Genomic DNA, 10,398 nt, shown 5'->3' with positions numbered 1-10,398 from the left:
TGCTATTTATTATGTGAAAGCAACATTCTAACTAGGAAAGAAAAATAAACACCTAAAAGAAATAAAAACTAAAGACAAGAAATTCCCCCTTTTATTTATTTGACTTATCCTCCTCATCTTCCTCTTTTTATGTTTCATCCTCAATTTCATTCTCATCTTCCTTCAATGACTCAAAGATATAATCTAGGAACTCATGAACAAAATTGTTAGAGATAGTTTCAAAACTATTTCTTATAGAATTATCTCTAACTTTTGCATATTTCCAATAAGCCTATTTTGGGTTAATCATAAATTTCATCATTTACATCATAATTTCATTTAAACAATCGTTAGTATAAATTTCTTGCCTCACACACCGTGTTATCAATCACCATGTTATCAAGCAACAATACACTGTAAATCATTCAATATTTAAACTCAAACATGCATCAAAATTATTATAAAACCATCCAAAATGAAATGTCCAATGTCCAAAGTCTAATTACAACCAAAATTAAACTAATTCCTGGGAGTTCTACAATGGCCGATTGCAGTCCCTAAACCATGTAATAAAGTCTCTACCAAGCCTAAATCTCTTGGAACTCTCTTGCTCAACTCCTCAGCTCCTAAAGCCTGACAACTATCTGCACAAATTGTGAGGATGTGAGCTTTAAAAAGCTCAGTGAATGTTAATAAAAATGACTAGTAAATCAACATCCAAATCATGCTTAAATCACATCCAATCAGTCACCAATTATCAGTCATAATAATGAAACATGTCAATTTAATTTCCATATGTTGTATCAATATCAAGAATCAATTATTCATGGCTTAAAAACATCGAATGGTATAACAATAATCACAAATAAATATATTGGCATACACTTCTCATGGCTTAATCGGGTGATCATACATCGAATAAATGAATCTTCGAACTCCCACAAATTTCAAATACAGTCCACTGAGTTGAGCAGGCCGAAGCATACGCTCCCTCATGGCACCTCAAATAGCCCAATAAGTGGAGACTTATGCTTAACACTCTCTTATCTACTCCAGACAAATCAGTCCACCTAGAGCCATATGCTAACAATGTCACAAATAAAGGTGAGTGCTCACAAATCTAATGGCATCCCAACTATATCTAATGGATCTGCCATGCATCTTGCCAATATATTTAGTCAAACATAGCATATAAGTTAGTCATTACTGTGTTTAATTTAATGTGACAAAATACTTATGTATAACATGTAACGTAGACATTTAACATCCAATTAAATCAAGCATTTCATTCGTCATTTTCCAATGTTCAATTACCAATTGTAACACCAATATACATGATCAAAAACTCTAGTAAACATGCTTTAATCATCAAAATAATTAGCCTAATTGAATTTCACAAAACCACCTAAATACTTACTTACCATTATTCAATAAAAATTCAACTCTTGTATATATAATATCAATCTTGCAAAAATCAACCATTCAACCATAATTAATCAATTGAAATCATCAATTAAGATACTAATTAAATATAAATGAGGGTCAATTTTTGTAACACCCCTAACCCGTATTCGTCGTCAAAACAGGGTTTAAGAGCATTACCGGAGTTTACAGATAAATCTCAGATATTTTATATTACTTAACATTCATATAAGAAATTAATCATATTTTCCCTTGTATGAGCCCTCAATGCCCAAAACATACATTAGAAACAAGTCAGGACTAAATCGGAATCTCAGAGAATTTTTCGCAAAATTTCAAAATTTTTCCATGGTGCAGGGGACACACGCTCGTGTGGTCAGGCCATGTGGCTCACACGGCCAAGTGACACACCCGTGTAACTCTCTGACTTTCAATATATTTAAGTATAGGGGTCACACGGCCAAGCCACACGCCCGTGTGTCAGGCCGTGTGTAAATACCTGAGCATTTTGTTTTGAATTTTTAAGAGCATATAACGGGATACTCACAAAGAGCCTATAACGGGTAGCTCTGAAGAGCACTTAATGAGTAGCACCGGATAGCAATATAACGGGAAGTTCAAGCGAGCACTAACAGGAAGCTGACAAAGAGCCATATAACGGGACGCTCATAAGAGTTGCGGTGTGCCCACAACACATGTAGGGTCAGGACCGATCGGGATGCTCAGAAGAGCATTTTACGAGAAGCTCGTAAGAACACTATAACGGGAAGCTTGAGAGAGCTTATATCAGGATGCTCTTTCGAGCTATGGTATGTCCGCAACATATGATGGAACACTACCATTTCGGGAAACAGAACCCTCTATCTAATCAAATCTCATTCATTCAAACATGATTTAACATTTATCGGATATTTTCCAGATATACAATTAGATTTCATGTACATGGCTAATACATAATTCACATACAAATCATTCAAACCAATTCAAACATATAATTACACAATTATGTTACACGAACTTACCTCAACAATGTTCATGAGTTGTAATATACTAATTTGTTACTTTTTCCTTTCCCTGATCCAATTTCGTATTTTATCTATCCGGATCTATTCGAGTAAATTTAACTCAATTTAATATAATTTCATACTCATTTCTATTCAATTCACATCTTAGGAAAAATTACCATTTTGCCCCTATACTTTTAATTAATGACGATTTCCTCCCTAGGCTCGAAAAATGAAATTCATGCGATTTAATCATTATTTCAAGCCTAGCCAAATTTTACATGTATCAATAGCAGCCCATGTATTTCAAAAAAATTAGAATTTTTCCATGAATTTTACATCTTTTCAATTTAGTCCCTAAATCATGTTTTCATCAAAATTCCTTTAACAAAAGTTATTTATTTATCAACAACCTTTCATTTTCTACCGTAAAACTTCATAATTCATTTATATTCATCCATGGAAAAACTTTAATACCTCAATAAATTTGCAAAAAATCCCGAAATAGCTAGATTAGATAATACGATCTTGAAAATATAAAATTACTAAAAACTAGACTTGAATACTTACGTAATTAAACCAAGAAAGCTTGCTTGAGCTTATTTTCTCTTAGCTAGGGTTTCCATGGAATGAATTTGGGAAAGATGATGAAAAATATGATATTTTCATCTTTTAATATCTTTTATTTCCAATTTAGTCGTTTTCTTTTCTAATTTTCCATGGATGAATTATCATAAATATCTACTAACTCCATTTAATGGTATAATTACCTTAAAAGGACCTCAAATTTTGAATTCTATAGCTATTTAATCTTTTTAGCTACTAGAACTGAACTTTTGCATTTTATGCAATTTGGTCCTTTCCATAATTAAACATGGAATCGGTAAAATTTTCTTCATAGAATTTTTATACAATATTCCTATCATAATTCAAACCATAAAATAATATTAGAATAATTTCCTTTTCAAACTCAGATTTGTGGTCCCGAAATCACTGTTTTGATTTCATTGAAAACGGGCTATTATAATTTTACGAAATCACCGTTAGAAACACTCACCACACAATTTATTCTACCACAAACAAGTGATCAACCAAGCAAATCCAGGCTTCAATTCCTGTTAGCTCGGTCCTCTTCAAGATTCAGAGCTTCAACAAAGATAAAGTAGACAATATCACCTTTCTAATGCTATAATAAACACAAATTTTAATTAACTATATTAATTGAAATCCTCTCACAAAGATATCTTATCGGACTTGTAACATCAAGTCAAAAACTCGATTTCTCACAAAATCAATCTTCCAACCCTCCTAAACACTTTCAATCATCAATACTAGACCAAATACACTTACACTAAGCATCAATTTCACAAAATTCTGAAAAATCGATTCATGAAGATGATGAAATTTAGATTTCTTTAAATTACCTCACAAATCATGTTTAATCTTGATAATAAGATCAAAAACCTTTTAATAGATCCATTTTGATTTGGAACATCCATTGATTTGTGGATTTCCTCTCAAAATTCAAGATCCACCATTAAAAAACCATGTGTTGTTGGAAGAAGATGACATTGATAAAAATCCTTTAATTGACTCTCAAATCATGTAAAAATGTTTCTAAACATCATAAAAACAACTTTAGGATTGAAGATTACCTTTGATTCTCTCTAAATTCGTTGATTGAAAATCTTGATTCAAGAAACTTGAGAAATTTTAGAATATTTTTGCTACTTTCGAGAATAATTTCGGGTGAATTGAAAGAGTATTTTGAGAAGAAAATTGGTTTGATCTATTCTCTGATGATAGAGCTTTAAAATCATACACGTAAAATGAATTTTAAAGCTCTCTAACCTGATGTAAAATGTGTGAAAAGTGGGCTAGTTACATTAGTTTTAAAACTGAAACCACCCAATCAGAAATTTAAAAATTGGAAAATTCGCCTAATGGCTACTCCCACATTTCCCTTATGTTACCATTTAATCCTTTCCCTCCAAAATTTCAAATTTTAAGGTTTATTTGCCATATAAATACTCTAAATTTTCTCTTCTTTTTACAATTAAATCCTATTTAATTAATATTTAAATTTTACTCAAACTACCCCTAATAAAAATTATTTTAAAATTCTTTTCAACCCAAATTGATTATTTTCATGAATAATTATTTAAAATTTTAAAATTAATTTTTGAAAATATTATTTTAATTTTTGAATTATTTTTAATCCATTTTAGATGAAATTAACCTCCTAAATTAAATTAAAATTAACTAGAAACCCTATAAATTTTTAGTTTCACACTCAAAACCTAAAAAATATACCCAAAACTACTAGACTCGATTTAGGGATATTACAAATAGTGCTCGACAAAATAGAAATGTATGACAAGAATATCGAGGTAATGAGGGATTATCCATAAGATAGCAGAAATCTTTCAAAGAATAGCACAACCTACTCCACAAACTACTTGAGCAACTACAACAAGATGAGCTCCAATAAAAAACCTAAGAAAATACGGTGCCATAGAGTTTATGGGAGTAAAAGGGGTTGATCCTTTGATGGTCAAGATGTGGCTAGAGGAAATGAATATAATACTTCAACAGTTAGAATGTACACCCTGTGAATGCGTTATATGTGTCATTTCTCTTCTGCGAGGAGAAGCATATAATTGGTGACAGACTGTTATTCGACATGTGCCCGCTCATTGGATTGACTAAGATTTCTTTCAATCTGAATTTTAGAAAAAGTATGTTGGTGAATTGTACTTAGAGGACAAAAAACAAGAGTTTCTATTGTTGAAGTAAGGCAAGATGACAGAAATTGATGATAAATGCGAATTTTTGTGACTCAATAAGTACGCTGTAGAACTTGTTCTGAATGAAGAATAAAGTTGTAAGCGATTCCTTCGGGGAATGCAAGATGAGCTTCGAGTTTAGTTGATCTCACACAAAATAAAGGAGTTTGTTGATCTAGCTAAACGGGTAAAATTGGTTGAATAAGTCTTAGGCCTAAACAAAAAAGACGAGTCTCTTCGTGCATTTGGAAAAGGAGTTGAGATTATCATTTAGCAACCCCTACCTAGGCGAGTTAGGGACTCTCAAAGTTCTTGGAAATCTATTCCATCGAATGTTAAATCCAGGAAAGATCGGGTTAAGTAACCATCAGAATCCATTGGTAATATTAAGAAGTCGAAAAACGACATAACTATTCTGAACTGTGAACTTTGTGGAAGAAAACACAGAAGCAAATCTTGGAAGAAAACAAGAGTATGTTTTCTATGTGGATCTTTAGAGCATATCGGTCAAAATTATCCAAGAAAAATCAATGATATTCTTACTACTACCTAGAGATCTATCCTGACAATAAATGGTCGAGGAACCATTATGGGTGAATTAATAGCATGAAGATTTGGTATGTATATTTTCATGATTTAAGATCAAATTATTTTTTATGGATTTATGATGTTTGCATGATTGTGGATTAAAATGAGTTACAATTACTATATAAATTGAATTGTGGTTATGAGTACTGAATATTAAGAATCTGAATGAATTGAGTAGGGTAGAAAATTTTGGACTTGATTGGTACTAGATTTTTGGTATATATTGAATTGAAGCATATAATGATATTTAATAATTTGATAGCTAATAATAAGATTGGGATTGATAGATTGTGACATGAACACATAATGATATTGAAAATTGGTTGTTTATTAAATGTACAGGTTATGCTTCGATTTATCCGATGATACACTGTGTGTGCCAGTATAGATGCTTCGGTATACCCGGTGATGCACGGTATGTGCCAGTATGATTATCCAGTTTGAGATTGGAATACAAGTAGATCAATCTATGCATCTAGCTTGAGTTCAAGTAATATTAATATAGTTATAATATATGAATGAGTTAAAGGAAACATGAATTGCACTAATATTGGGATTTGATAACTTGAATAGAAGCTGCGATATATATATATATCGATAGCATGTGGAAGACCACGTGCTAAAGTTAAACTAGTCTAAAAAAATGAAATGAGGAAGGATAGCAAATGAGTTACTCTATTTTGAACAATAAATCTTAATACTCAAATCTTTTCATAGCTAAAATTTCAAAGACAAAATTTCTTAAAGGGGTATTGTAATGACTTGAAAGTGAGTAGTATCAAAAATTATGGCTTCAGAACCCTGTTTCCCTAAATCGAGCTCATAAATATTGTTATTAAATATTTACAGAGTTATTATATAATTGAATTAGATTTTGGATAAATAATTATGTTGAATTAGTGATTAATTAAGGTATAGGGATTAAATCATAAAAGTGATAAAATTTTATTTCTATAAATTTTAATTATTATTGAGGCTTCAAATGCCAATTAGTCATTTTAATAGATAGTGGACGGTGGTGGAGTGGGTGAGAGTGCGTGATCTATTTTTTTGATTTAAGTAATATATAACATTAAATAATAATAATACTAATAATAATATGAAAAGAAAAGGAAGATGGTCATCATATTCATTCTTTTACCCGTACCACCAAAAGAAAAAAGGGAGAAACCATTGTTTTTGTTCAAGCCTTTCGTCTATGGTATGGTATGTATATTCAAACTCGTTTTTTGTATTCTCTATGTTTTTGGGATCGTTGTAACTCGATCTAGCTAACTCGTGGTTTATTTTTCGAATCTGTTCAAGTTTCAATATATTACCATTGATGAATGTTTAAAGTTTTGGTGAGAGGAGGAAATTGTCTTCTTAATTGTTTTATGCATGATTTAGTAGCTGGAAAAAAAATCTTTCGATTCAGCAAGAAAACTTATTTATTTTGGTGAATGTTTCCATTTTTTTTAACTTAGGTTTGGTTATGTTTAGCTAAAGAAGTGGGTGAATAACATTGTGGGAAAGAAAAGGAATAGGCTTGAGGAGGTAGGCAGCAACTTGGGAAAATTTTGTGAGTTTTCTTTGAATTAGTTTCTATTTATTTCATGTTCAGATTTTTATTAGGTCAACATTGATGATTCGGTTTTGGGTTAATGGTTGGAAAGTACTTTAAATTTGCATAGCTTCATGGTGTCTTGTAATGGTTAATTTTGGTTATTACAAATTCATAAGTTGTCTAAAGTGGTTCTTAGGTGCTGTCCAATTTTGAGCATATAATTGCTGTCCAGATTGGTGCTTAAATGTTGTCCATTTTTTTTTGAAATTAAAGATGTTAGAATGAATGCTAAATTGAAGGGTTGAAACTGTCCAAAACAGGACATGTTTCCTATGATTACCGAGTGTAAATGCTTGTTTAATTGGAGTATAAATGCTATCTAAAACAGGGTAGGTTACCTATGTTTTGTCGTATTTAAATGCTTGTCCAAATTTGTTAAATTTATTGTCCTAATGTGCTGTTTTTTATGTTGTTTTATTAGCTAATAAAGATATCCAAATGTGTGAAATTTATTATTCAAATGTGCTGTCAATTATGTGGTTCTATTTAATTAATTAAGCTGCTCAAATGTGTTAATTTTCACTGACCAATTGTGTTGTTGTTATGCTATCATATTGTGTGATTTAGCTGTCGTCTGAATGGAGGAATAATTATTGATTTAAATGCTAAATGTTGCTGATGTTTATCGACTTAACTTCAAAATGTTAAGTGCTGCTCGAAATAAAATAGGGGTTGTCCGAATGCTAAAATTTCGGTATCTATCTTTCGGTTATAATGTGTCTCGCCCCAGCTTTAAATAGAATTATTTATTCTGATCGTATGCCTAAACTTAGCTAGTAATGAATATTAGTTATGTTGATGATGGGTCCTAATTATGCTAGTTTTGATTGCATTTATGTTGTCAAAGTTGAGAACTATTAATTGAGATTATTTCTGGTTAAATGCTTGTGTTATTAGATTTGGATGGGTATCTTGGTGCCAATTAAGGCATGGTAATAGAATTGGTTTTGGTATAGGATGCATAGAAGAATTGTTGAAGAATTTCGCTAGTTTTTATAGGTATATGAGAGTATCTAAAGGTCATCAAAGGAAATGGTTTTAGTTTGAGCATGAAATTTGATAGTTAATGGCTCAATCATGCACTACACAGCTGTGGGACCCATTTTTTGCACAATTTCCTTATTATTTTGAAAATGTTACAATTTAATCCTTGTTTTTCTTGGAGCTTTTGTAAGCTAGATTTCAAACCCGATTTTATTTGCAAAGCATGATTTGTGTGAATGTAAAAGATTATTCAATGTGTAATTGAATTTTGAAGTTTACATGTCAGGAATTTGAAGATGAATGTTTGACAAACAGTCGATATGACTACAAATACGATATGAAAGGATTATGTTATTATATAATTTAATATATTAAACTGCTTAAGAACCTTTGATTTTTAATTTATTTATGTCCTTACATAATTTATTTTATGTTATAATATTAGTTATAGAAATGCCACTGAGTTGATTACTCAGTGTTCAGTTTGTTTTTCGTGCGTAGGTTAGTGATACGATCCCGCCCTGGAAATGTCTTTGGTGTAGCTCATCAGGCGTCATTCACAAGCTCTTGCAAGCTGAACTAGCTTGTTCCGGCTTAGCGGAGCTCAATCGAGCTGATTCTAGCTCATTGAGCTTGAACTTCAATTATTTAATTTATGCAATTCTATAGCTGCTAGAATTAATTAAATAAGTCAGTTTAATTAATTAGTGTTCAGCTCAAATAAGTTGCTGATTAGTTAATTAAATAAGTTAATTAATTTGTTTAAAAATCAGGACATTTTTATTTGAATGTGTCTTAGTTTATTACCTATTAAATAGATGTCTAATAGTTAATTAAGTGTGTCTAAATTTAAGACAAATTTAATTCATGTTGTCAATTAATTTTTCCAGACGAATTTAATGTGCAGGCTATTGTGTACTTTGGACGAATTTAATGCTGTTAATTAATGTGTTTTGCTGCTGTTGTTTAATGCTGCTGTTGTTTAATGCTGTTGTTTAAATGCAGAATATTAAACATGTCATAGTTCCAGCCGAAATTAAAAGCATGGATAAATTGTCTTAATGGCTGCCGAATTTATTATATCTCCAGCTAATTAATTAGTTGCATTTAATTGGTGCAGGTACCATGTGTGGACAACAAATTAAATGGGCACCATGCGTGGACAGCAAATTAAAAGCTGGAACCAGCTTAGTGCAAGGACGCCATTAATGATGATGGCTGCTGAAGGTGCATGGAATTACCGAATTTTAATGCAAGCATCTAGAAGAAAGCATGCATTCAGCCATGCATGTATTTTGGAGGTGACCATTCGGCAAGGGGGCTGCACTTGCTGATTATTTTTCAATTAAACAGCCAATAAATTCTAAATGTCCATTCGGCTATGGCTGTTCACACACCAAGTCTTTTCATTGCTAATTGTTCACATATAAGACTACTCCAATACCCCAGCAAGATGTGCATGCATTCGGCAGCATCAAGAAGTTTTAATTGCCAGCTTTTATTTCCTTAGCTAAATACTCCAGCTCAGGAAATTAAGTCCTCACTAAAGGATTTTTCGTGGACACCAATGAGCAACAATACAAGGACTGTTCGGGAATACAAATGGCCAGATTACATTAACTTTGTTTCAATTTAGCTTAATTTGTAATTATTTGTGGCCATTCGGCTGGACTTAGTTGAGCTTATAAATAGCTCAAATGCTGCCATTGAAAAGGACTTTTGACTTTTGATCATTTGAATGAACTTTGTTCAAAGAGTGAGTTTTCTCCTCTCTAAATTCGTACGAGTTTCGATCTGACTTATCTAGCGTGCTAGTGGCGTCTATCGTTCTCTTTTGAACTTATCACCTTGCTTTGGTGTGGCGTTGAACCCTTCTACAATTCTGTAATCCCACCTTGAACCGAATAGAAATCGGGGTGACACTTTTTAGTGTTGAATCGTTTCTGGTGTTTAAGCTCATTTATCCATTCCACCGAATATCCTAGATTTTACCCAACTTTAATATCTTTTTACAAAACCGAGCCTTCAT

The 10,398-nt window shown here is 31.8% G+C and overlaps 1 long non-coding RNA gene across 2 annotated transcripts; it reads left to right on the top strand.

The window, feature by feature from the left end:
- Positions 1 to 6,869: 6,869 nt before the first annotated feature.
- LOC105766041 (uncharacterized) lies at positions 6,870 to 10,146 on the top strand. 2 transcript variants are annotated; one of them, XR_008195974.1, is made up of 3 exons: positions 6,870 to 6,985; positions 7,246 to 7,340; positions 9,490 to 10,146. It is a non-coding gene; the product is annotated as an uncharacterized LOC105766041 (long non-coding RNA). The 2 variants fall into 2 exon arrangements; XR_001124959.2 differs by having other exon boundaries at positions 6,883 to 6,985; positions 7,262 to 7,340.
- Positions 10,147 to 10,398: the final 252 nt, after the last annotated feature.

Source organism: Gossypium raimondii, chromosome 5, assembly GCF_025698545.1.
Source record: "Gossypium raimondii isolate GPD5lz chromosome 5, ASM2569854v1, whole genome shotgun sequence".
In the NCBI taxonomy this organism is placed as follows: Eukaryota; Viridiplantae; Streptophyta; class Magnoliopsida; order Malvales; family Malvaceae; genus Gossypium; species Gossypium raimondii.
This window is presented reverse-complemented; position numbering and strand designations above follow the sequence as displayed.